At 43.3% G+C, this 27,223-nt stretch overlaps 2 long non-coding RNA genes across 3 annotated transcripts; one reads left to right on the top strand and one right to left on the bottom strand.

Moving 5' to 3' along the window:
- The first annotated feature begins 40 nt into the window (after positions 1 to 40).
- Positions 41 to 22,877, top strand: LOC127053476 (uncharacterized). The gene is made up of 3 exons (XR_007775043.1): positions 41 to 138; positions 19,313 to 19,381; positions 19,759 to 22,877. It is a non-coding gene; the product is annotated as an uncharacterized LOC127053476 (long non-coding RNA).
- Positions 2,280 to 24,470, bottom strand: LOC127053477 (uncharacterized). Of its 2 annotated transcripts, none has more exons than XR_007775044.1 (3): positions 24,311 to 24,470; positions 9,136 to 9,191; positions 2,280 to 3,546 (listed from the first exon to the last, which is right to left on the bottom strand). It is a non-coding gene; the product is annotated as an uncharacterized LOC127053477 (long non-coding RNA). The 2 variants fall into 2 exon arrangements; XR_007775045.1 differs by lacking the exon at positions 2,280 to 3,546 and adding an exon at positions 8,298 to 8,921.
- Positions 24,471 to 27,223: the final 2,753 nt, after the last annotated feature.

The raw sequence follows: 27,223 nt of genomic DNA, 5'->3' as shown, positions 1-27,223 counted from the left end.
ACGAGTCAGTCACGTGCCCGCCGCTGGTCAAAGGGCACGAGGCCGGGAGGGATCCGCTCTGGGTGGCCACGTGACGGCAGCGAAGAGCGCGCGCGAGAGCTGGTTCATCCGGGTACCTTCGTGGCGGCGGCGGAGGAGGTAGAACGCCAAGCCCCGCCCCTCCTGTGTAGCCTCGTGCGGGGGGATCCCTCAGGCGCGTGGCCCCTCCGCGCTGCTGGGACTGCGGTAGCGACACGACGCCTGCGGGGGTCTGTGCACGCCGGGCGGAGAACATGAACGGGTGCCCCGCCCCTCTGCAAGGCGAGGGGAACTGTTCGCTTCTCTGCTTCCCAGCTGGGGAAACCGAGGCACGGCGAGGGGGCGGCTAAGGGGGCCACTCCTCTCTTGCCACCATCGTGCACGTGCCGGGGCTTTCGGGAACGGCGCGACCTGGCCTGGCCCCTAATCTCCCCCCATTTTAAGGGGTTTTAGGTACCCCCGTTTGGGGAAAAAAAAGTTGCACGAGGCTAGCCTGAAAAACAACTCTGTAAGCTTGTCTCTTTCCCCAGCAGAAGTTGGCCCAATAAAAGATATTACCCAGGCAGCTTTTTTCAAACATTTAAAACTTTCTCCTCAGTTGCCCCTGGGGCTGATGTTTATCATACAAGTTTCATAACATTCAATTCAGCTGTTACTGAGAACGCCAAACCTGCGGAAACTTTGCTAGATATTTTTTCATAGAACTCTTTGCACTCATAGCTCCGACTTGATTTTGTAAATTATGTTGTCAAGTTTGAAGCATGTTGCCAGAGTGAAATGCATAGAGGAATTAGTTATTTAAACTGTAACAGCATTAACTTTCAGAAGGAGAAAGCTAATCATATGTGGCTGCTTTTAAAAACATCCCGGGTATAGTCCTCAGTAATATGTGCCTATATGTTTGCCTGCACACACCCGCACAGACTGTCTAATAGCTGCATAATGTGCATGTGTATACATGTTCAAAACTATATTTCTGGTGCTCTCACAACAAAATATAATTATCCCTGCTACGTATAGGGAAACTGAGGCACAATTGTGCTTATTATTCCTGGGCATCTATATATGTGGCAAGAGTCTCAATAAACAACTAAAGACAATCACTTTATCAACAAGTTTACACTCTGAGCTTCTAACCATGCAATTTGATCTGTGCAGATTGACGTTTACGCTGGCGTAAAGTTCTGTTAAAGACATTGGCTCCATATGGGCAGATTAGGGGAACTTCATTTGTGATAACTTGTACAAGACCACACAACAAATCAGTGTTAGAGCCAGGATTTAAATGTTTCATAAACACTGGCTCCCAACCAACCCTCTGCCCATTTCTCTACCAGGCTACTTCTCTGAATATTGAGTCCCTTGTACTTAACAATTCTTCCCCACTCAGTCCCTAACCAAATGGAAGAAAAAGTCAAAACAGCCCCTCTATGTAGTAAGGTGCCGCAACAACCCCTCAATGTAGTAAGGTGCCACTTATTACTTTGTACAAGTTAGTTCAATCAAAACAACCCCATCCATCATATTACCTTTTTGCCCTGTCTTTAGGATGGGTCGGCATGTTCCTTGTTATCTGTGTGGAATGTGCTAGTATCGGAGTGTTCTGGTACCATCCTGGCATATGTTATATTTCTAGTGTCCAGTACCTTTTAGGTATGTGTGTTTTTGCAACATCAGCACTCTCCTTGCCAGACTCTGAGCTGGGTCTGCCTCTTGCTCACAGCTTAACTTTGCTTTATGTTAACAAAGTCTTGACCATTACCTTAGTTCAGGCCTTAGGCATCATATCAGGCCTCTGATACAAGGGTTTATGTTTCAGGGCCTGATCTAATTACAGTGACCGCACAGGGAATCTTAAAGGATTAACGTCAATTGAAAAGGATTAGCTTCAGCAGAATGTGCCTGCTTAGAGTAAGGCTCAGCTGTTTCTTTGTGGAGGAGTGATTTGAAATTCCAGGTGTCTGATTATTATAAGAGACAGCAGGGGTACCTGGACATGGTGTGCACATAAACTATAGCTCTACTAATTTGTTTCTTCATACTCAGATATATAGTATTAAAAACATGTAACTTCACAATACTTTATCAATCAATAATTATACAGTCTTTCATACCAGTGTGCTATGGTGCCTTTCAGTCATGCAGGAATGCAGGTTGATTTAAAAACATTATATCAGAATCAAGCCACCACTCCCCCTCCACCCCGAACCCTCACACACCCACCCACCAAAATTCAGCATCAAACAGCAATTTAGAACAGGAAGTGTGTGGGGTGGGGGAGATGTGTGTGTCATATTTGTTTTTGTGAATCTAGCCCTTCATTTCCTTTGGTTTTATTTAAAAATGTCCCAAATCGAAACATTTTATTCAACCCAAAATAAAATTTTCTAGCTTTTTCTGATTCACCAAAAATACCAAAAAGTTTTGGTTCAAACTAAACTAATTTTCTTTTCTGTAACTTTATTTTTTGGAACTAAAAAGTCACTTATCCGTGCAGCTCTACTCCTTAATCACTAAGATGACTTTCTGCTGCTTGTTGATTATTTATACAAACACACATACCTCTCAACTGTTCCACATGTCAAGAGGCATTGCTCTCATTTTGGTCCCAAAGTTACATCCATTTCACACAAATGTAGTGTTCCCTCATTTTTATTCTTTAAAATTGTTTCCATAAGAGAGAATCTTAAAGATAGGCTCATGCAAAGTTATTTTTAATTACATTAATGGAATGAAGCCCACGGCATTTTTAGTTTCCTGCTTGAATCATTTTTCTGTCTCTCTCTGCGTCCCCGATTTAGACCTTGGTAGATTCAAATATATGGAAAACACCTAAATGATTCTCACTAAATCAACTGATTGAACTTGCAGGTTGTAAGGGTGCGAAACAGTCTGCCAAACCTGGGCATTTTCTAAAGATCATTCACTTCTTTAGTCTATTTCTGTTGCTGCTGACCTTTTGAGGTCTGTTAGTATAGGCTTTGGCCTCATGGATAGTATTAACCCCTACTCTCATTTAAAATGGGAAGGCTGACCATCAGAAGTTGCAAATTATCACCGGGGACAATGAACAGAGAATTTCTTATCCTCTATCACTATCCACAGGAAAGTACAGAGACAGCAGACGCCTCCCAGTGGAACTCTGCCCACAGAAATATGTTAGTGCCCCCAAAACATAACTCGCGTCAGAGACCTATGCTCACTATACTCTTCTTCCACTGCCAGTAGCAGATTTACACGTAGGCCCAGAAACTTAGTGGAGCCACTTACAAGTTGCCCCAAAATAATAGGGTGATGGGAGAAACTTAACTAGAACAGCTACAGCAGGGGGTTTGCAGGAGACAGGAACAACCACTCTAGTCTGGTGCACAAAAGATGGGCATGTTCCACTGAAAGACAGGCATCTTTGAAGCACTGTAGGTGTTTACTTGTGTTTGGGATTCTGTTGTAGAATATTAAATTCACATCCTTGGTTGGTCTCTACGTGAGGCGGATACACACAGGCTTACCCCACTGAGGACTGTCACCCTGGAACATAACATAAAGTGGTCAAACCAAAGGTCTGTCTAGCACAGTATCCTGTCTTCCGACTGGCCAATGCCAGGTGCCCCAGAGGGAATGAACAGAACAGGTAACCATCAAGTGATCCATCCCCTGTTGCCAATTCCCAGCTTCTGGCAAACAGAGGCTAGGGACATCATTCCTGCCCATCCTGGCTAATAGCCATTGATGGACCTATCTTCCATGAATCTGTCTAGCTCTCTTTTGAGCCCTGATGCACAATCATCTTAGCCTTAAATACTTGTATCTTCAGACATATAGTTTTTTAAATAAATCCTTCAAAAGAACACCCTTGTCTAAAATATACATTTTAATTTTAAATAGTAAAAGAACTTGCTTCCAAAGTCTTCCTGTCCTTTCTGTCCATCCCTTTCTCCCTTCACCCCTCCCGCACCTTGAAGAGAGCCCTTAAAGCAGAGGTCTTATACATGCGGCCTGCGAGGTTATTTTCTGTAACCCGTGAGCTCCTCACGGCCCCCACCCCACCCCAGCATTTACCTAGAGTGGCTCCGGCCCAAGGTGTGCTGGGGGCAGGGCAGGCTGTGCCCCCGTGCCACTCCGGGAAGCGGCTGGAACATGGGAGAGGAGAGGTGCAGGGGTGTGTGTTGCTGTTGCTTCATGCACCGCCCCCAGCAGCTCCCATCGGCCGTGGTTCCCTGTTCCCAGTTAATGGGAGATCCTGGGGGCAGTGCCTGAGGCAACAGCAACACACACCCCTGCGACTCTCCTCCCCCATGTTCCAGCCGCTTCCCAGAGTGGCGCGGGGGCAGAGAGAGCAGGCAGGCAGGGAGCCTGCCCTGACCCTGGTGCGTGCTGTGCTAGAGCCTGCCCCCTGAACCCCTCCTGCAGTCGACCCCCTGCCCTGAGCCCCTTGCCACACCCTGCACCCCTACCCACTGCTGCACCCCTCCTGCACCCCAACCCACTGCCCTGAGCCCCCTTCCGCACCCCGGCCCTCTGCCGTACCCTGCACCCTGACCCCCTGCCCTGAGCCCCCTGCTGTACCCCGCACCCTGACTGCACCCCACCCCCCTTCCTGGAGCTGCTTGCTGCACCCTGCACCTGACTCCCTGCCCTGACCCCCTTCCACACCCCTCACCCCTCCTGCACTCCACACCCCAACTCCCTGCTCTGAGTCCCTTGCTGCACCCCTCATCCTTCCTGCACTCCACACCCCAACTCCCTGCCCTGAGCCCCTGCCACACCCCACACTCCTCCTGCACCCCCTGGGGACAGGGAGGGGGTGGAGTTGGGGTGGGGATTTCAGGGAAGGGGTTGGAATGGAGGCTGGGAAGAGATGGGGCAGGAGTGGAGCCTCCTGGAAGGAGTGGAGTGGGGGCAGGGCTGAAGGCGTCGGGGGGAGGTGTCAGTAATGTGGCCCTCAGGCCAATGTACTAGTCCTCATGTGGCCCTTGTGGTCTTTTGAGTTTGAGACCCCTGGACTAAATCAAGAATTGGCTTTCCTCTTGTGGGTTCCGGGACTAGCTACTCCAAGAAGCAGTCATTTAAGGTGTCAAGAAAATTATCTCTGCATCCCTTCCTGAGGTGATGTGTACCCAGTCAATATGGGGATAATTGAAATTCCCTATATTATTGAGTTCTTTTAGTCGCAGGAAATTGTCTGATAAATGGCAGAAAAGTTGGTGGGAACTGCTAGAAAAAAGATCAAGGAAAATAGAGATTTGATCAATACTAAAAGCTCTTTTCATGAAATTCCTGTATTGTACGTTAGGGGGCAGGGCCGCTGCACAAAACTTCCTTATTTTCCGATGCTGTGAGAGTTTTTCCTGCAAGCTTGTTGTAACACAAAGCAGCCTTTTGTAAGATGTTTGATCTTTGTGTTTACAAATTATTGTGATTTTTTTATATGTCTAAAGGTGATGAGAATAATTTCTTGCAGTTGCCCTAGGAAACAGCTGAAATTCGGCAAATCTTTTAAAAGCTGCTATCTGCTTTGCTTAGGTGCAGGCGAACAAGCAGTTTTCTCTATCCCTCAATGTTAACTATTGAGGCTGGTTAGGAATTGCCGTGAGAGACAAGATAGGTGAGGTAATATCTCTCTCACATATTCTGTGTCCAACATGGCTACAACAACACCCCAAGCTAGGAGTTGCTGTGTCACATGACAGAGGACTGAAATCTCTATGACAGTACATCAGTTTAGTAGTAAATACTGCCCTTGAGGTTACTGTATCTGAATAGGTTTTAGAGTAAGAGCCATGTTAGTCTGTATCCACAAAAAGAACAGGAGTACTTGTGGCACCTTAGAGACTAACAAATTTATATCTGTATCTGAATATCCTTAAGCCCCAATTCTGCAACATATTGCACATGGTAGGACTGCTGTGGCAGCACTGAGCCCCCGTCACTGAAGACAATGAGTCGCTACACAGGCACGGTAGTCTTGTCACCATGCCAGAAGTTGCATGAGTGAGGCCTTTGTCGTCAAAGTGTGATGCAGGGATTTTTGGGCTTTATTGGTAGGACTTGCTCCTTGCTTAGACTGGTCTGGCTCTGTGGCAGCATATCAAGCTTGAAGACTGTTGATAGATTTGGTTGGCTTGGACTGTCAATTAAATCATTTTAAGATCAGGGCTGGCAACCTATGGCATGCATGCCTAAGGCGGCACACGAGCTGATTTTCAGTGGCATTCACAGTGCTCAGGTCCTGGCCACTGGTCCAGGGGGCTCTGCATTTTAATTTAATTTTAAATGAAGTTTCTTAAACATTTTAAAAACCTTATTTATTTTACATACAATAGTTTAGTTATATATTATAGACTTATAGAAAGAGATCTTCTAAAAAAAGTTAAAATGTATGACTGGCACGTGAAACCTTAAATTAGAGTGAATAAATGAAGATTTGGCACACCACTTCTGAAAGGTTGCCGACCCGTGTTTTAGATTATCACAAACTTCACTTTCTGATGTTGCAGGTTTTCTTGAGGCTAGGTTTTCTTTCTTTCCTCCTGCAGGTGGTGCTGTCTCAGACAAAGTCAAACAGTTGTTTCTATCATTTGTTTATTCATATTGTAGGCAGAGCTGGCAGTGCTGCCTACAGTTAAGATTGCCAAGCCGTTATCTTGTTTTCAAGTTGCTTATAACTTGGCCAAATTTTAATGGTTTGGACTGATATTTTCCATGCTGAGTGTCTGCCCCAGGCTGAATGGTTTTGGAAAGCTTCAGCAAAAATGGTTTGGCTATTATCAAGGACAAGGTTAGAGAAAAATGTGTTTTCTCCATGATAAAATAATTCTTACAACTACTTCACCAGGAAGCTGTAATGTCTCCATGTTTTGGAGCAGAGACATAACGTGTGGTATGGAGTTGTCCTGCTGTCAAAGATATATATTTTGCTATTCCTAGGGGGGAGACACCTTAATTTGGCCAAGTTATAAGCCTTTGAATATCTCTATTTACACATGCTCAGTAGAGGTTAGTTAGTTTGGCAGCTAAATTTCCCAAAGATTCCAGCCTGCTCTACACTTATGAAAAATCCACACTCCCGAATCCTGTAGCTATGCTGCGCAAATCCCCCAGTGTAGATGCAGCTAGGTTGATGGAAGGATACTTTCACCTTGCTTGGTGAGCTGGTGTTGCTACAGTGATGGAAAAAAACCCCTTCCATTGCTGCAGTTTGCATCTATACTACAAGTTGCAGCGTCATAGCTATGGTGCCGTAGTTGTGCTGCTGTAGCACCTGTAGTATAGACATGGCCTCCATCTGCAGTGGGCATACTCCAGCCTAGGGATATGGGGGCTGAGCAGGTCTGTCCCAGTAGCCAGGTGCAACTGTGGTGTTGGGCAAGGAAACCAAGAGTGATCAGACTCTGTGCTCTGCAGTCTCCCCCTGCTGGTGCCTAGGCAGTGTGGAGAAGGAGGAACAGCCTGCCTAGAATGACAAAAGCTGGATAAGAAGTCTAGAAATGCAAGAGATTGCATGCAAGTTTTGTGAGTTTCACCATTCCTCTGCTATCAGCAAATATCCGTGAAGCCCTCTTGCGAGTGTGTCTACTCCCTTCTAATGCTGGTCCGCATACAAAATGTCAATTTACGACTGCTATTGGTTACTCTGTTAGCTCAAATAGAAGAGGTCTGTGTGGTGAATCTAAAGGTTCAAACCCTGTGGATGCTAATATGCTCCACACGATGGAAATTGTCTCTTTCAGTTTCAGAAGAATATTAAGGTTGCTAGGTCAAGCACTCAAATTAGGAAATGCTAGAATTAAGGTTGCCTGGACAGCCTTAATTTGGGCCCCTTCTGTAAATGCATATGACAGTCTTTAATCACATAACCACTTCACTTTTTTTCCACAGGACTCCTGCCTTATTCAGTGCAAAGAATGACTGAGGTTTATCTAGTGAAAGGCTGTTGTTGGTGGGTCTCATGCCCCATTTATTGGAGGAGAAGTTGAAAGGTGTGTATTGAATGAGGCAGAGAGAGGACTGTAAGAAGGGTCTCATGGTTAAGGCAGTTGAATACCGTCCCGAGGAATTAGATTCTATCCCTTCCTCTGCCACAGTTGCTGTGTTATGTTAGGTGAGTCACTTCCATCACTGGCTGTGTTCTTGATTTTCTGGGTGCCCAATTTGAGATTATGGCATCTGATTTGCAGATGTGCAGAGTACTTACATCTGCACTTGAAGACAACGGGAGTTGTACTTTAAAAATATGGAGTGCGATATACTACTAAGTACTCCTGAAAAATGGGCCCTAAATGGTGGAAACTTTTTACTTTAATCTGTCTGTGCCCCAATTTCCTGTCTGTAAAATGAGGATAATCCTGCACCAGCTCAGAGAGGACTTATGAAAATAAATGAATGTTTGTGATACTAAAGTGATGAGTGCCATAGAAAAGCCCAGAAGGAAACTATAAAATTCTGTTTTCATTGCAGGGTTTGAATGGTGGACTGCAAATGAGGTATGGCGGGCGGGGGAGTTGTCACACATTGAACAATGAGGATAAAGCAAAATATTGAATAGTTGCTCAATAGTGAGCATCGTCAATACTGTGCACTGAAGGAGGCCTGGGTCCTATGGAAAAAAATAGTATGTGATCATTGTAATTAAAGACTGTAATATAATGCATTGGTGCAAAGGGGCTGAATTAAGGTTGCCCAGGCAACCTTAATTCCAGTATTTCCAAACTCTTGAGTGATGGACTTTGGAACTTTAACGTTCTTTTAATATAGTTTTTTTATATCTAATATAAAATCAAGATTTTTTTGCGTGTCCTGGTGAGTCGTGTTGTCACCAAATCTGTAGATTGAGTGTCTAATGCCAGAGCAATATCCAAAGGCTAATTAAGTTTGGCTTTGTCATGCACAGTTTTCCTTTCATCCTGTATAGAAATTACACAACAGAATTACTTTAATACTGTATGATGAATATTGTGGGTTTTGTTTATTAGTTAACTAATCACAGTTAAATTAGCTTTTAAGAATTGAGTCAATTGTTAACTGCAGAATCTACATATGATAGTAATACTTTCTTTGCAAACATGTATGTAAGAAGCACATGCACAGCCTACATAAATATCCACAACATGAGTGTACCTGTGTCAAACCTTTAGATCCTTTATTTCTGTAAGAAGCTTTGAGGCAGAATTCCTCTGAAATGAGAGAATTCCTACAGTGTGTAAGAAGTGGGGAGATACAGCAACCACACATCCTGTTACATGAATAAACCTGTTAAATCATCTTCCCTGGATCATATTAGTCACCACTCTTTGTGGGGTGAGACTGGCTTCATGTGGTTTAGCATCCTGATGCTGGTAACCAGCATACTATCTCTTATTTCTTTCAGCTGATGGTCTCTTAAGGAAACAGTCTAAAGAAGGAACTCCAGTATTTTTTGTACAAACAATATGGAGTTCTCCTACACTGATACATTCTTAAATGCCTTTGCAGGTGTTTCCAAACGAAGATGTTTTGGTGGCTTTGCAGCTGCTGATGTCAACTGAGATGTTTACATAGAGGGCATTTATAATTTTTTGCCATGTCTCCTTATATTTCAGGTCAGATGGAAGAAAAAAATTACATGCAGCTACAGGAACATGTTGATATGCTTTTTTTCTTTTTTTAACATTGTAAGTGGGAGCTAGAGGTACTGCAATATCCACATTACTAGGATGAGAGAGAAAAAGATGGATAGCTAAGTGGCTACTATGGGTGTCCTGAGTTCTCAAGAAGAATTAAGGCATGTCTACGCAGCCCGTGGCAGGAGCCTCCAACCCTGGGCCAACAGACTTAGGTTTGCTGTACTGATGCTAAAAATAACGTCTTCTTCCTAGACTTGAGAGCCTGATCCACAACATCTACACAATTATTTTTAGTGTGGTAGTGCAAGCGAGAGTCTGTCAACCTGGGCTCCGATGTTTTCTGCCACAGGCTGTGTAGACATACACCATGATGCTTAGTTACATGCTTGCACAAGGTGGAATCAACATTCAGGCTACAGTGTATTGGCTAAGAACTCTGAATGTCTTTCAGAGCATTCAGTGGTGATCTGCTCTTAGTCTCTAAGTGCACGTCTGTGTCCGCATCTGGGAGCGAGTCTCCCAGCCCAGATCCACAGATTTGTGCTGGCAAGGCTTGTGCTCTAGATATAGCTGTGTAGATGTTGTGGCTCAGGCAGGAATTCGGGCTCCGAGGCCTGGGGGAAGTTGAGTGGGCTTGAGTGCCAGAGCTCCAGCCTGAGCCGCAATGTCAAAGCTGCATCTTCACAGCTATTTTTGGAGCACCGGCAGAAGCCCCGCAAGCACCGAGCTGTGGACCTGGGCTTAGAGACTTGCTCCCTGATGCAGTGTAGAGATGCCCTAAGGCATATTGCAGATGATCAACTTCCTCTGCTTTCAGGGATGATTGATAGACTGTACTACTGTGCTCCACCCTGTACTGGAATTCTGAGAACCTTGATGCCACAATCTCAACCCCATCGTTTGCATTATTGTGAGCAGGTCTCAGTTCTTCATTAGATGGGCCTGAGCTGGAAAGTTTGGCTCCAGTTCCAAACTTTTCCCCAAAGTTTTAGAGGTCTGATAGGAGTCAAGTTTTGCTTTGTCCAATTAGATGTAGGATTGGGCACCGATGATGTGGTCAGAATTAGATCCAGACTTCTCAAGTTTGGGTATGGCTGGATGTGAGACCATTTCTACCACTGGTCTCCTCCTGTGCAAGAGGAGAGAGAGGAAGTTGTTGATAACATTGAACCTTTGGCTGCTATGTATAGGCCAGAGATCAACATAAAAAACACCCATTGTTTGAGAATGAAATTGTGGCATTCCACCAATAAATGGTGTAAATAACCGTTAGAATAGCTCATATTAAAGCTAATATGTCATGTTAAGGTCTATCGGTTTGATTTACCAAGAAAAATATAATAGAAATGGCTCTGTTGACAAGGTAGAGCTTACTGGTTTCAGTAGTAAGTTGAGTAAAGCCCCAACCCTGTGTAAGTTACCAGTGAACAGCCTCAGCCTCTCAACTGTTGTTCTTCCTTTCTACCATCACCTACACGTCAGCTACTGCCCCAAACCCCCCTACTAAAAGAAGTTAAAATTCTGTTTGCGATGACCTGTTGAACCGATGTGGTCTTCAAATCTTTTTGGATGAGGCAGAAGGGCATACGGTGTAATACTGATTATTCAGACGCAGGCTGCATCTGTGCAGGCTTCTAGTTTTGTACTAGGCAAGTAACATGCTATACCTATAAAGGACAAGGCTGAGCAGCAGTGTATCTGCCTGGCTACTCTTGCTGTCTGTTGTAGACAGTATAATGTGATCTATTGCTTTTAATTATATAATGTGCCAGATCATGTTGTGAAGGGCACATAATGAATTGCTGGATAAATAATGATGATGGATAAATAATGAGATATGACACAGCTGAAAGTTGGGCCTCCCTGAAGTCAAGGATTTTTCTTTCAGCATCATTCCTTGTATCCCCTTGGGATTTGCACATTGTGTAAATCTCTAGACTGCTAGAAAGGTTTTGTGGGGTGCTCAGGTTGAGGGATTTGTTTAGAGACTGTCATGCAGATGTCTCATGTATTTGAAACTCTGATTCCCGTGAAACTACTCTGAAATGTGGGATGGCCACATACCAGAAGCTGGTGTGTTAACTAACCCACTGCTGCCTCAGGTATTAATTTTGTATATCTAGATATGACTAATAAGGGAGTTGCTTCTTTCAGTGTTAACGAATGACCAATTTGTACTGTTAGGAGGAACAAAGCTAGAGGAGGTCGTGTTACCCAGAAAGCAAGCACAATCCCCAGAGTGAGTCATGAAGCTTATACATTAAGCCACAAGGTGATAACCTGGTAGCATAATTCTAACATAGCTGTTCCAGCTTTATTTCTTCTGCCTTTTGTTAGAGATGGTTCCAGGAAGCCAAGTTTTGTTGTGAGTTTCCAACAGCCATAAAGTTAAGGGGGTGTTTGGAATTAGCATCTGAAGTATGAAAACCTAAGGGAAATGAGGAAAGTGACTGCCTTGTGCAAATCATAAAGGATATCAGGCAGAAGAAGGGATTTTGCATTTTCCCCAGCTCAGATTTCATAGTATCATTTTTTTATTTCTATAGGTGCCCTGTGAATCACAGTGCTGCTTAGGACTGGGTGAGCCACATATTAAAATATCAGCATTCCGGGAGTGGAGGGGGGAGGGCCATGAAGAGAAGGGCATGAAAAAAAATCTGAATTTATGAATAAAATTAGTGATACCTAATGCTGGTGAAAGTCATCTAACAGACCCCCTTCCCCTGCTAAATTGACTTTAATCTATGCTACCACTGTGGCTTTAAAAAGCCATATGGGTGTTATTTTAACCATTTTCTCAGTTTTCAACCTCTCTTTGTCCCTCCCCTGCTGACAATTCCCTTACAAACAGATGGTGTCTCTTCTCAAATCATTAAACATTCTTCAAAATGCTTAACCTGGGTAAAATATAAAACCAGGGATTGGGAATCCAGTTCCAATAAAATATAAATGAGCCTCCAAATCCAGGTGAGATTTAAGCTAAGGTTCAGATTCAAGGCCAAATTAAGGTTTGGGATCCTATTAACAGGCATAAACCTAGTGAGCCATTGTTATGAAATGCTGGCCTCAAATGGCTGAAATCTCATTAGATCGGCTGTTTTTAAATGAGAATTTTTGACATGTTGGAATTAAATCTCTCAGACTTCAGCAGCATCAGAAAAGGGTAGCTCTGAACAGGGAACCAGAACTATATTGAGTGGGTTTAGATCTGAGTATTAATATGTGGCAGCTGTGTCTGGCTGTCTGAATATCTATCTGCTGTATGAACAATGGTGATCTGTAGCTTTTCTTCAGAAGAGATGTATATCTAGTAACACCTTTACAGGTCCCTATTTGCATTAACATGGTAATGAAGCGAGTTCAAAAAGTACTGAAGACAATAAGTGTGCTTAATGAGATTATATGCAAACCTCCTAAAACAACTTGCCTAAGTAATCACTGAAAGTGAGGGGGAAAACCTTTTTATTAATTGCAAAGCAGTATCTCTCTTAACACTGAAATAGCAACAGAGGAGAGATTTAACATAAGCCAATAAAAGGCAGGAAATTAGCTTTTGTTTCAATGCATCTCCCTTCTGCCTCTAACCCTCAATGTAATCAAGTTGAGTTGCCTGTGGAAGAAGGAAGGAAGAAGTGAATTGTATTATATATTGACTCAAGTATGCACCCCACATTGATGTATTGAGCTGAGTAAACGCCTCACATCCGTTTCACAAGAATCAGAACTTTGGTCTTAAGCTCTCTGGTATGCTCTTAGTAAAGAAATATGCACCACATCTGGGCAGTTCAAACGACTGCAAACATCTAGTGAAGATGTGCTGCACCAACATAGAGATCTGGTTTGGACCTTCCACGTCATCTTTGCATAAAGCTCAATCGCTTCCAATTTGGAGTAGTCAGATTCCTTGCTAAGGATTGTAAGTGGGGCCTTTGTGACTCCCATACTTCGCTGCTGTTGCCAGTTAGAGGTAGTTTACATACTTGCAGGGTGTACCCTGGGCAAGGGCTGCCTGGTTCCCTCATGGACTTGCACAATGCTTCCCTTAGTTATTGAATGGTTAAAATGCTTAGATTGACATGCTTTACTTGACTAGTATCAGAGGGGTAGCCATGTTAGTCTGGATCTGTAAGAGCAACAAAGAGTCCTGTGGAACTTTATAGACTAACAGACGTTTTGGAGCATGAGCTTTCATGGGTGAATACCCACTTCATGGGATGCTGAGAAGCATTGGGGCTGGAGTATATAACGGAAAGGAGGGGGAGAACTGCAATTCCCACAATGCACTGCTCCATCCTATGCATGGGAACCAGATGGCTGTATCCTGTTTGGCATCTTGATGGTGAAGCCCCTCCTGGTTGGGCTTGGATGTAGGTGGAGAGTGAAGCAACAAAGGGCAGGGAAGAATCCTCTGAATGAAATTTATGGAGCAAAAGACTACTGTAAATAACTCTTTGGGTTTTCTTGTCAAATAAAAGTGTCTTTACCAGTGCTTCTCAGCCCAGTTCCAGGAAGTACTCCACTTAGGAAGGAACAGTCAGTTGCACACATACAAAATGGGAAATGACTGCCTAGGAAGGAGTACTTTGGAAAGGGATCTTGTGGTCATAGTGGATCACAAGCTAAATATGAGTCAACAGTGTAACACTGTTGCAAAAAAAAAAAAGCAAACATCATTCTGGGATGTATTAGCAGGAGTATTGTAAGCAATACACGAGAAGTAATTCTTCCGCTCTACTACGCACTGATTAGGTCTCAACTGGAGTATTGTGTTCTGTTCTGTGTGCCACATTTCAGGAAAGATGTGAACAAATTGGAGAAAGTCCAGAGAAGAGCAAATGATTAAAGGTCTGGAAAACATGACCTATAAGGGAAGATTGAAAAAATTGGGTTTGTTTAGTCTGGAGAAGAGAAGACTGAGAGGGAACACGATAACAGTTTTCAAGTACATAAAAGGTTGTTACAAGGAGGAGGGAGAAATCTTCTTCTTCTTCTTAACCTCTGAGGATAGGACAAGAAGCAATGGACTTAAATTGCAGCAAGGGCAGTTTAGGTTGGACATTAGGAAAAGCTTCCTAACTGTCAGGGTGGTTAAGCACTGGAATAAATTGCCTAGGGAGATTTTGGAATCCCCATCATTGGGGATTTTTAAGAGCAGATTGGACAAACACCTGTCAGGGATGGTCTAGATAATACTTACTCTTGCCTTGAGTACAGGGGACTGGATTAGATGATCTCTCGAGGTCCCTTCCAGTTCTGTGATTCTGTGAGGTCGAGGTTCTATTCGTGGCTCTGTCAGTGATTTGCTATGTGATATTGAACAAATCACTTAGCTTCTCTGTTTCCCTAGCTATAAAATGCAGATATTTACCTATTTCACAGGGTGGGGGTTAAGGCTTCATTCATGGAAGTTCATAACATGTGAACTTCTCAGCCAGAAAATGTTATTTAATGAAAAAGTATGATTGTTTATCCAATTCTAACTGAAAGATGTGTGGTTTTTCCCATTGCTGCTTAAAACGGTGTGAAACCAGCACCAGGCACACTGTACCCTTTTGTGACATATGTAACATATGCCAAGATACAAGCTGTGATCCCTGTCCTTTTCTGTAACGTGGCCTTCGGATGTTGCCCTTCTTGTACGCCATTGCTGTCTGATCATTGTCTAAAAGCTGCAGGTGAAATGTTTGTCACTGAAATACTATGGTGAGCCATGTGGTGTGGCACTTCTTCTTAGCATATGCACAGCATGCCCCAGGTGGCACATGACCAGGATTTATCCCCAAATGTGGTCTGCAGGGTGGATCATTAGCTTCTCCAGTACAGGCTGGGTACTGATGGGGAGTGTGATGTGAACACTGATCCATGTCCTTCGGTCTGACACTGAAGAAATAACAGACCCAGAAGGCTTTGAAGTACATGACTTCAGATAATTTTAATGACTAAAAAAAATGAGGATGGATCAGGTAAGCCTGTCGGTGCAAATGAAGCTGTGGGATGCATATCCCACAATCATGACTAATTCAGTACACTGTGACTCAGCCAGTGATGCATTATCAAGAATCTCTTAGACCTTCTGGCCTCTTAGTTAACAAAACAATAAATAAAAACATTCTATTTTATATGACTAATTGAATCCTTGAATCTAATTGTATTGCTCCCAAACTACCAAATGACTAAAGCTGTGCAAAACAGCGGGTCTGATCCACAGAGGCTTCTGTGAATGCTTTCTTGGGTTTAAATTCCCATGGGCTTGTGCCTCTTGAGTATTCATCTGAGTTCTGTTCGAATCCAAAGCAAAACTAACACGTTTCACTTGGTTTAATCACAAACCATATGTTCGGCTCAGGTTAGCTAGAAAGGGCAGCAAATCATAGGGATCCTTGATGAATCTGGGTTGAACTTCAAGTTTGTACTAAGACAAATAGGGACATTTTCCATGATTTTGGGCTTGAAGCAAAAGTTTTGCAAAATTCTAGACTTACATCCACATTAGGCTTTGTATTTATTTTTTTTTAAGCATGGGCCTGAGCCATTTGCTTAAGGCCCCTTCTGTGTTTTTTTTTAACTGGATTTTTTTCAACAAAGTATTTAATTTGTTTGTTTTTCAATCGCATCAACTGCAGGACAAAAATGACAGGTTGACAAAGTCTAACCAAAACGTGGGCACGGAAGGGTGGTCAGCGACCAAGGCACTGGATTGGGTCTCTGGAAATCTGGATTCCTCTCGTGGCCTTACCTCTGATTTTTAAGTTTAAAAGATCTGTCTTTTGCTTTTTGAGCTCTCCCTGCCCACCCCTAAAAAGTGTGTGACATTTAGTGTTGTCCAGGCTCCCAAATAAATAGAGCAAGGTGACCCTTGCACCTGCTGCAGGAGCTCTCGCTGGCTGCCTTATGGTGCAGAGCTTCCCCAAACCCAAAAATTCTAATTATGCCCCCCCAACCCTACATCTGCTTATCCCCTAGCCCAGCAATTATTTATGCACCCCCACATCTGTTCTGGCCCCTCAGCCCAACCTGTCTCCTGCAGCTGCAGAGGATCTTCACCTCCTTCCCCCAGGTCTTGGGTGGCTGCAGCAGGGTCCTCCCTCTTCCCAGAGCTGGGGAGGGGGTAGCTTTAAGGATTCATCACATCTCCTCCCTTTCCTGTGCCTAATGTTGCAGGGATGGAGGAGCAGATTGACCCATGGTTCACAGGAAGGATGGAGGGAGGAGGAAGTGGCTGGGCCCTTTCTGCTCCCCTTTCTCCTCTTGTGACAGTGGGGTGTCAGCTGCCTCTTCTTTACCCTCCCCTCTCCAAAACCTCCTCTAAGCTCCTGAGGGGTGGGGGAGAGTTTTTCCTGCCTTCAGCATCCTTGACTGGCTGCTCTTCCCCAAAAGAGAGGACTTTTCCCCTGGGCAGGATTAGAAATTTCAACGGCTGGAACTTCTCATCAGTGTGAGATAGGATTTTGTGCCCTGCTGGAGCCAGTTACTGGGCTTGAAATTGCATGCATCAGCAACTCTGTGCCTCTGTTTGGTACGGAATGGGATAATACTTCCTTCTTCCCACCCTTTGTCTCTCCTGTCTATACAGGTTGTAAAATCTTCAGGGCAGCGATGGTCTTTTACTTTTGTGTTTGTCGAGTGCCTAGCACAATGGGGCTTTGATAGCAGTTGGGGCTCAATGTTCTTCTGATCGTTCCATAACATTCTCTTCTGCCATGATGCCTACAATAAACTTGACAACAGTTACGCACCTGCTGTGCTGAGATTACTGCCTATCATCAGGCTGACCAATATGGTCTCATTGCTTCTTTTGCTTCCTCCCGCCTCTTTGTAACCACCTGTTGTCTTGTAAGTTCCTTGGGGCAGGGACTGTCTTGTCCTGTTTTGTACAGTGTCTAGCATCATGAGGTTCTGGTCCATATGCTATGGTAATATAAATAATAAAACATGCCAGATTTGAAAGTTTCAGCAGACTGAGAAAAATGATCTTCTGGCCAAATTTGAACTCTTGAATTTCAAAATTTGACACTATGGAAATCTTGAGAATTTTGTTTGGAAACAGAATCACTTCTTGAATTCTGAGTTGTTAAACTTGTCAGGTGTTCATTGTCACACCGTCTTTTGCCAGAAGCTGGGAATGGGCAACAGGGGGTGGATCATTTGATTACCTGTTCTGTTCATTCCTTCTGGGGCACCTGGCACTGTCCACTGTCAGAAGACAGGATACTGAGTTAGATGGATCTTTGGTCTGACCCAGTATGGACGTTCTTATGTCTTTGCACATTTGTAATAAAATGCAAACTGATATTACTTTTGAGGCTTTTAGGTTGGCTATAGAGCTAGTCAAAATGTTTTCACTGAAACATTTTTAGGCGGGATTGTTTTTCAATCAAAACAGTGTTTTCAGAGAATGTTCATCTTGCTTGAACATTTGGTTTCTGGTGGAAAACTAGAAATTAGAAAAAAATTGCTTTTTGGGTTTTTTATTGAATCATTTGAGACATTTTTTTGGGGGGGAAACAAAAAAAAATTCAACATTTTCCATGAAAAATTATTAGTATTTTTCAACCACCTGTACTTGATTGTGATCACTTTCCGCAGGTCTACCACCTATTAACACATTTCCTTGGTAGACACAATTCTTAAATTTAAATATATAGAGAGTTTTAATAAATCAAGGGCTGTCAGTTGATATTGTAGCCCATTTTTTATCTTCTGAATCCCTTATATAAAAAGGGATGACATGAATGACTGTTCTCTGCTAGTTTCACCTAGAAGTACCTGTTTCCTTGTTTGTTGACATGAATTAAATGTCCCTTTCACTCACTGTTTTGAGTCCATTCCAAGCACTAGTGTTGCCCATAGGTTGAGTTTTCTCATTGATCACTGCTTCATATACAGCATTTTGTAGGTTCTGTATTTATCTCCCCTGGTTCTTTCCTACAAAAGGGCCTATGGGTGGAAATAGAAATTTTGCACTGGCATGAGACCTGCTCAGGAGTTGAAGTGCATGTTTTACTCTGAGGGGTCTTCAGTGGCGTACATGAAAGAAGTAAATGGGTCTCAGTCTGCATCACAAGAAATCCATCATCATAAGAAACAGTCTCATTGGCAATCTCAGTAGAGAGGCCAAGGAATTGTCATGTAGACTGAATAACTCACGCTATGTGTCACCGTATTCCATATGAACATTGTTGGTGTGTCTCCTTCTAGTGACTGGCCCCAGAAATTAATAACCTGCTACTACAGCAAAACTATTCACATTCTCCTTTCTCTGAAATGGTATAGTCTTGTGCTTTTTGATGTGCTGATGATCCCATTCCTGAACAAATTCCATTGCTGAACATTCTGTCTACATGTCTGTGATCATGGTTTGTGGGATAGTAATGTACTAGAAACCCCAAAATGTAGCTGCAAGTCCGTTTTTAAGGAAGCTAAAGCACCTTGCTGTTATAGCTGACAAACTTTCATTGATTTCCACACACATGAAAGCCAATGAAATATGACTGCTGCTATACAAACATTTCAGACCTCAAAAGGCTCTTGTTGAGATAGATAGGATCCCAGCTAGATGGATTACAGAAGAATGGTGCCATTTCAATACCACTTAATATTGCCCAGAGCCTGAGAGAGAGAGAGAGACAAATCCCCCACAGAACACCAGCTGTTACTTTAATTGCTTGGATTTACAACTCTTCATTTTTCAGGTACACTTCAGTGCCACAAAACTAACCAACAAGACTTGGCACATCATGGAATTCTAATGGGTAGTTAAGGTAGGGGCTATCCACAAATTAACAGCTTTGCTGCCCAGCTGAAAGTGGGGGGAAAATACATGTTTTGCTTGTTTGCTTCTCAGTCCCTGAATATTATTTCATGTGAAAGTGGCATCCACCAAATACTGAGGCAGCATTTTGATTTTACTGAATGTCTGTTTTTCTCTATGGAATAAATTGGAGGTTTTCCCTGCACACTTTCATTTGGAGTCTTAATGCAGTAGCCTGTCACTTTGTAAAGCAGCTGGGAATTTAACGAGTACAAATGAGAAGCTGTGGATAATTAGGCTTCTGGGTGTTTGAGCATTATTATTTTTTTAAATCAATTAGCTAATCAAGAAAGTGCTATTGAGACACATCATTTTTTTTTCTTCAAGCAAAGTTCCAGCTCGGTTGACAGGATAGATCCCGGTAGGAATCCTGTATCTTAATGGACTCCGAAGACAACACCACTGGGCAATGAAGAGAAGAAGATTCTGATGGATGAGGCTGTATAATGAAGCATGATGTTGATCTCTGGTTCATGCTGACCACAAAGCCTAGCTGAAATCATTATTTTGCTCTCTGCCAGCTGCCACATACAATCTTCCTACCTGCTTGGACAACCTTTGAATACAGCAGGAATTTATCTCCAGAGTTAGGGGTGTCAGTCTGGACCCTGGAGATAAGTTAATACACCTTTACCCCGATAGAACGCGACCCAATATAACACGAATTCGGATAAAATGCAGTAAAGCAGCGGGGAGCTCCGGGCCCTTTAAAGCACCATCTGAGCCCTGCTGCTTTACCACATTCTATCCGAATGGTGGACCACAAGCTAAATATGAGTCAACATTGTGATGCTGTTGCAAAAAAAAGCAAACGTGATTCTGGGATTCATTAACAGGTGTGTTGTGAGCAGGACAGGAGAAGTCATTCTTCTACTCTACTCTTCACGGGTTAGGCCTCAACTGGAGTATTGTGTCCAGTTCTGGGCATCGCATTTCAAGAAAGATGTGGAGAAATTGGAGAGAGTCCAGAGAAGAGCAACAAGAATGATTAAAGGTCTTGAGAACATGACCTATGAAGGAAGGCTGAAAGAATGGGGTTTGTTTAGTTTGGAAAAGAGAAGACTGAGAGGGGACATGATAGCAGTTCTTAGGTATCTAAAAGGGTGTCATCAGGAGGAGGGAGAAAACTTGTTCACCTTAGCCTCTAATGATAGAAAAAGAAGCAATGGGCTTAAACTGCAGCAAGGGAGGTTTAGGTTGGACATTAGGAAAAAGTTCCTAACTGTCAGGGTAGTTAAACACTGGAATAAATTGCCTAGAGAGACTGTGGAATCTCCATCTGTGGAGATATTTAAGAGTAGGTTAGATAAATGTCTATTCGAGATGATCTAGGCAGTATTTGGTCCTGCCATGAGGGCAGGGGACTGGACTCTATGACCTCTTGAGGTCCCTTCCAGTCTTAGAATCTATGAATTCATGTGGAGTACCAGGCCTTTTAAATCCCTGCCAGGGCGCTGGCAGCCAGGTTCAGGTGGTGATTTAAAGGGCCAGAGGCTCCAGCCACTGCGGGGAGCCCCGGGCCCTTTAAATCACTGCCGGGGAAGCTGGTCCAGTCCCGATATAACACGGTCTCACCTATAAGGCGGTGAGATTTTTTGGCTCCCGAGGACCACATTATTTCAAGGTAGAAGTGTAGTTCATTCTACGTATGTATCAATAATATCATTTGATAAATACAGCCAAGGATTTACAAGATGACTAGTGATTTTTTTTTGACCAAAACCAAATCCTTTATTCCCACAGCTTTATAATTGTGTTCCAAGTATGTGTCCTCAACACAACACTTAAAAAGAAACATGCCATTAGCAAACTAGATCAGTTCACTGATGGGTATGACTCCTTGATGTTCGGCTTATAGTCACAGTAAAAGACATTTTGAGTGATTTTATGTGCCTTTGTTTTGTGGATAATTAACTGAGATCTCTTAAAGGAACCTGATTTGCAGAATGTGTTGAAAATCCAGCCCTTTTAATGTGTGTCAAGGTGATTACCCCAAAACTGAGCCACTTAAAATCACTAACACTTCTGAATGTCTGTATGATATTTTCAAGTGCCTATGTGGCTTAGGAACATGAACCCCATTGAGGGGGAGGGCTTGTGCTCCCAAGTCGCCTATGTGTTTTTGAGAATCCCAGCCTTGTTCTATATCTCTTGCTGAATACATGGGAAGGTAGATACTAACTGCAACTTTCATGATGACATTGCTTTGGACTATGAGATTGTAACATGCAGTGATGGAAGGCGTATTGGAACCTACTGTTCTCTCACTGTGTGGGCAATTATTCACCTACCACAACTCCTCCATGCATTGAAGAAAAGACTAGACCTCTCCGTGTGAGTCAAGCTGTAATACATATGGTACAAAGCTGAGGTGAGAACTGTAACCCAAGAAGGAGGCTCTGATGTTGACATATGTGACAGTAAAAGAAAATAATTGTTTAAACTTTGCCTTCTTACATTTCACAAATTCATTTATACATTTCATGTATTTAAAATGAGTGAATTTAGTGCTCATGAAAACGTGGCTTGAGGCAGATATAGTAAGTGTGGTATGTTCAAACAATTCCTATTGAGATCTGGTCAATTCCTCTTAATCCTGACTCTCAGGCACTGTGCTATTTTTCTCTCGGACTCTGCCTGAACAAAGTTTACTGGGTCATGCAATGTGTTTGATCTGCCCAAATACAGGATAGCCTATCTAACTTCATTGCAGGGGTGATCTAAATTGGGATTGTAGTCAAGTCTCTAGGGTGACAGGCTATTGCACCAAACCACTGTGCAACCAAACTGATTTCCCCCATTAAGCAATCTCTGCTGATGTGGTTAGGGGTTAGTGCCCACTCCTCAAAAGTACAACGTTCCAAATAGTGCTTTACTTGTCTGAAGCCATCCACCCGAGAATTGTAACTCTTCACAACGCCCCCATTTTAATTGTGGGTGGATGGGCAGGGGCTGGAAGGAATCTTATGTTAGATCTGAACATGCTGGATTAGATCATTTCTGACCTGGTGCCTATATATCCCTCCTGCTCCAAAATGACAGTCATTCCACCGTGGAGGCCATGAAATGCAAAGACAGTGAAGTGCGTTTACTGCCAATGATGGGGGGGGAAGCTAGCGTCTTGCTAGACCAGAAGTTAATGTGTCCTAGGGTGACCACGTTTACCGCTTAATAAAATGAGGCCTTTATGGTTTAGAGACTTTTGTGCACTCTCCTTTTGTGCAGCCCCATAGGCTTGCACTGTGCTTCAAGGGTGATGTCCTCAATACTTGAGGCATTGGTTCCATGGTTTGGAATGCAGCTGTGCCATCTCAAGTGCCAGCTTGGGAACATTCATTATACAACAGTGTCTGATATAAGAACAACATACAAAAATGGACAGTGCTCCTTTGAGTTTTGCCCTGGCTCTGCTGTGCAAGATAGTGTGGGTACACACATCTACCTGTCTGTGGATTTGTCTATCACATTGGCATGTAAGTGTCAAGCTGCATGACAGTTGTGTATGAAACACTATCCAGATGGTGGGTGCTTGTCAGGTTTGGCATTAATCTCTCCTTGGTTTATGTTCTTGGATCATTTGCATCTGTTTGTTTGTTTTATGTGACACATGAGCAGGTGATGGTGAGTGGGAGATGGGAGGTCTCCATGCATTGGAAATGGGAGGCTGTTCCAGGCAAAGGGGTTGGCATGAAGAGAGACACTGAGCCGTGAGTGGATGAAGGGCAGGACAAAGGACAAAAGTGGGCAGAATGTAGAGTAGTGGAAGGAAATAAAAGTTTGAGAGAGATGCAGCAATGGAGCTTTGGAGGAGGAGATGAGACAGTGGCACAAAAGATGGAGGGAAGTACCTCTGGCTACAGCGGGCCAGGAGACTGCAACCCATCCTCTGACGCAAACATTACCTCAGTTATGCCATCATCACCTTTTAACTGGACTGCTGTTCATTACCATACGTGGGGCTATGTTTTGAACGCCAGTTGGAAGCTTCTGCAAGTGCATAATGCTAATAGGCAAGGATGATCTCATAACATCAGTGTTAGGTGCCTTCACCTCCACTTAGGACCAAGATATTCACAGGGTCATATTCCTATGTGGTCTAGGGCCTGTGAAACTGCCTCTCTCTCTGTGTCCCATCTCTGTGCGGAACATCCGAGAACTGGTGGGGAGAGATCTCTAAGCTGTGCCTGTAGCACTTTCTTGTCTTTGTTCTCCCAGATCCTGAGGTGGGAGAAGAATGGTCATGTGGGCAACGCACAGCACTGGGAGTCAGGAGCTCTAAGTCCTACAGTATTCACAGCTCTACCACAACTTTCCTGTGTGACTTTAGACAAGTCTTGTCACCTCTTTTATGCCTTGGTTTCACCAGCTGTACATTGAGCATGACACTGTTGTATTGAAATAGCAATGTTTTCCAACAGTTGTTAGTTACTACCCTAAGTATAGGAGAAAACTGGTGTCTCCGATACCATTCAATGGCAACTTGGCAAATGCTGTCATTTTAATGGCAACAATCATGCCATGTAGAGTTGGTGTGCAGTTTAATTGAGTAAGGTATATAAAGAACTTAGTCCCTTCACTGAAAGTACACAGTGCTGTATTGCTAGTCTGTTACTTGCTTGTTTGTCTTTTAACTAACAATCACCACATCAGAGAAAGGAAAATGCATGGCAGATGAAGGGCTGTAATTTTACTGAGCCATCCCTGCGAGTGACTCGTATTTTTGTATTTGCTTGTTTTCAATTACATTTATTGGACGAGACCAGATGCTATGTTTAGATGCCAAAGAGATAAAAACAGTTACACAAATGCAGCAAAGTCTACACTTGGGTTTATTTAAAACAATTTTTAAACAAAGTGCTCCTGTTAAAGTGCTACTTACATAGTTGGCTTCTTCCCTCTGGCCCTATAACTATCTCCAGCACCTGAGGTGGAAGACCTTAGACTTCTCCATCTCTATAACTTGTTATGCTCAGCGAGTGTCTCCAGTTCAGTATTTCTGTGGTTAAAGTTTACTGCAGAAGGAGCAGGGAGTGGGCTGAGAGCACTGATGAAGAGATGACTAACAAAGTAATCGGCATGTGATTATAGTGTGGGCTGCCAGGCACCGATTAGCCCTTCTTGGACTCTGCTTTTATCTAAGCTCTACATTTTGAATTAATTCTGTGTTAATGATACCTAGGACGTCTAGCCCATCTAGCGCATCGCATTAGAGCAAACTCAACAAAAGGTCCCTGAATTTCAAAAGCCTCTGATTCAACTCAGGTTGCAGCTGCTCAGATGAAATATGGCAGTGGGTGGTTGGTTCCTTTCTGACTCCCTGAACTCCATGCCCGGTGGGAAGGACAATGTGGGAAGTTAAGGTGACACTGCAAAGTCTTGTCACATTCATTATATGCATCATAGAGGGTTGCTCAGAACTCCAGTGGCTGACAGCTCATGTGAAGAGGGGTGGAGAATGGGTTGTGGATAAGTCACCAAAAAAACTTTCCACAAGTAGAGACAATGTCAAAGAATATAGGCCTAGAAAGATTGTTGTTTTTTTCAATTTTTAAAGAACATGGGTTTAAATGAGTTTTTATGGAAGCCCGCTGATGTTTACCTGATGCAAGCTTTCGACATCCTGTGTTAATGCTACTTGTAGATATTTTTATCTGTCTCTGTCCATTTGGTAGTACCAATATATACCCATCATCCTCTTGCGTAGGTACCAGCTTGATGGGTTCCCAGAGCTCAGAAACCAGCTTAGTTGCTCTGCACTAGCAGCAAAGAATCCTGTGGCACCTTATAAACTAACAGGCGTTTTGGAGCATGAGCTTTCGTGGGTGAATACCCACTTCGTCAGATGCACCCACGAAAGCTCATGCTCCAAAACATCTGTTAATCTATAAGGTGCCACAGGACTCTTTGCTGCTTTTACAGATCCAGACTAACATGGCTATCCCTCTGATACTGCACTAGCAGTGAACTGGAAGTACTGGGAACTGACATGTGAGCATCCAATTCTCCTTCAGAACCAGTGTAATGGCCACAGCAGGTCATATTTGGCAATTGGAGCAAAGTTTACACCAGCCAAGTATGTCGCTGAGGACATATATGTCCCATTAAGAGTTGAGCTGAAGGATATATCTATGACTTAAGGGTTTGCCCAGTGCCCAGAGCCATAACATTTAGGGACTGTATATAATGACAGAGCCAGCACCTGGCTTGGTAGTGGTACTGCACAGCAGTACTTGTACCTGAGGCTGGGGAAGAACTTGTGAATTTGGCAAACAGCCTCCGAAGGATTTTGACAGACACAGTGAGGGAGGAAGTACCATAATTCTGCTTGAGCCTAAACCTTCAATAGGTCCTGCTCAATCTAGACTGAATTTTCAGGTGGTCATATTGATTTTAATAGTCCTAGTGGGTTAGAAGGTGGTTAGGGCACTTACAGAACCGCTCCAAGACTATTAAAGGCTTTATATGTGCAACAAAACAATTTGATTTCCCACAACTATCACTCTAAATTGCTACATGGCTTCTTTTCAGCCCTGTTCATGCCCCCCTAGAGCAATGGGATTTTACTGGCAGACATATGCACAGAAAATGAACATAAATTACTTGTGCAAGTTATTAGGGAACCAAGCTTTAGATTTGTTCATGCAAGTATGTGTTCCAGAAGTGCTTATGAGTTCATCCAATCAGAGAACAGAAACAATACTGTCTGAATTGCTTGATCACTCTCAGCAAAGCAACACAGGCTGAATTTTGAACATTGGCAATTAAAACACAGAATAAAAATTAAAAGGATATGAAATTTGAGGAACTCTCAATTTGCCCAGGATACAACAGGTGCAAGAAAAGAGTCTGATGTCACTGAATAAATTATTTGTTGTGAGTTATTTACTTGACTCTTAAAAAAAACAAAAAACAACAACAACTTGATCCTGTTGGGTTAGAGCAGTGCGGTTCCTGGAAGCCCTGTGCTGTTGATTCCCATGCACAGATATTGCGGAGGTGGGCAGCCGTCATTTGCAACAGCTGCAGCTTTCAAATAGTCTTAAAAGAAAGCCCACGCAGGTGCATATTACAATTATCTTACCTGGTAATGGGAGAAACCTGAATAGCTGTAGCAGGAAATGGATGGTCTGTCTTAATAACACAGTGGCAATTAGGGTAATCAGATAACAAGTGTGAAAAATCAGAACCCTTGGGGGTAAGGGGGAAAGAGGTGTAGTTGCATTGCATATATAAGGCAAAGCCCCTAATATTGGGACATCTGGTCACCCTACTGGCAATCGTTAAGCTCACTATAATAATATGGTCCTCTGTGCTGAGCATAGTTTACCTAAATTTATTTCAAATGGATTCTTACTGAATCAATAAAATTTCCCACCAATGTGATAGTTTATCTCAGATTTTAAATGGCTAAAAAATTCATTCCTGGGTAACCCAATCTTGTCAAGTGAATGCTCATTCTATAAGCACTTGTCAGTTGAAATAGTCTCAAAGGCCACGGCTACACTTACAGCTGTACAGCACTGGGAGTTAAAGCTGTCTTCGTACAGCTGTGTAGGGAAAGCGCTGCAGTGTGGCCACACTGACAGCTACCACCACTGCAGTGTGGCCACATTTGCAGCATTTGCAGCGCTCTTGGGAGTGATGCATTATGGGCAGCTATCCCAGCGTTCAAGTGGCTGCAATGTGCTTTTCAAAAGGGGGGGGGTGGGGTGGAGTGTGACAGGGAGCGTGGGGGAGACAGAGAGAGTGGATTTTTGGAGGTGACACTGTGTCAGCTCCCTGCCTCGCAAGT

This window comes from Gopherus flavomarginatus, chromosome 6 (genome assembly GCF_025201925.1).
Source record: "Gopherus flavomarginatus isolate rGopFla2 chromosome 6, rGopFla2.mat.asm, whole genome shotgun sequence".
Lineage (NCBI taxonomy): Eukaryota > Metazoa > Chordata > Testudines > Testudinidae > Gopherus > Gopherus flavomarginatus.
This window is presented reverse-complemented; position numbering and strand designations above follow the sequence as displayed.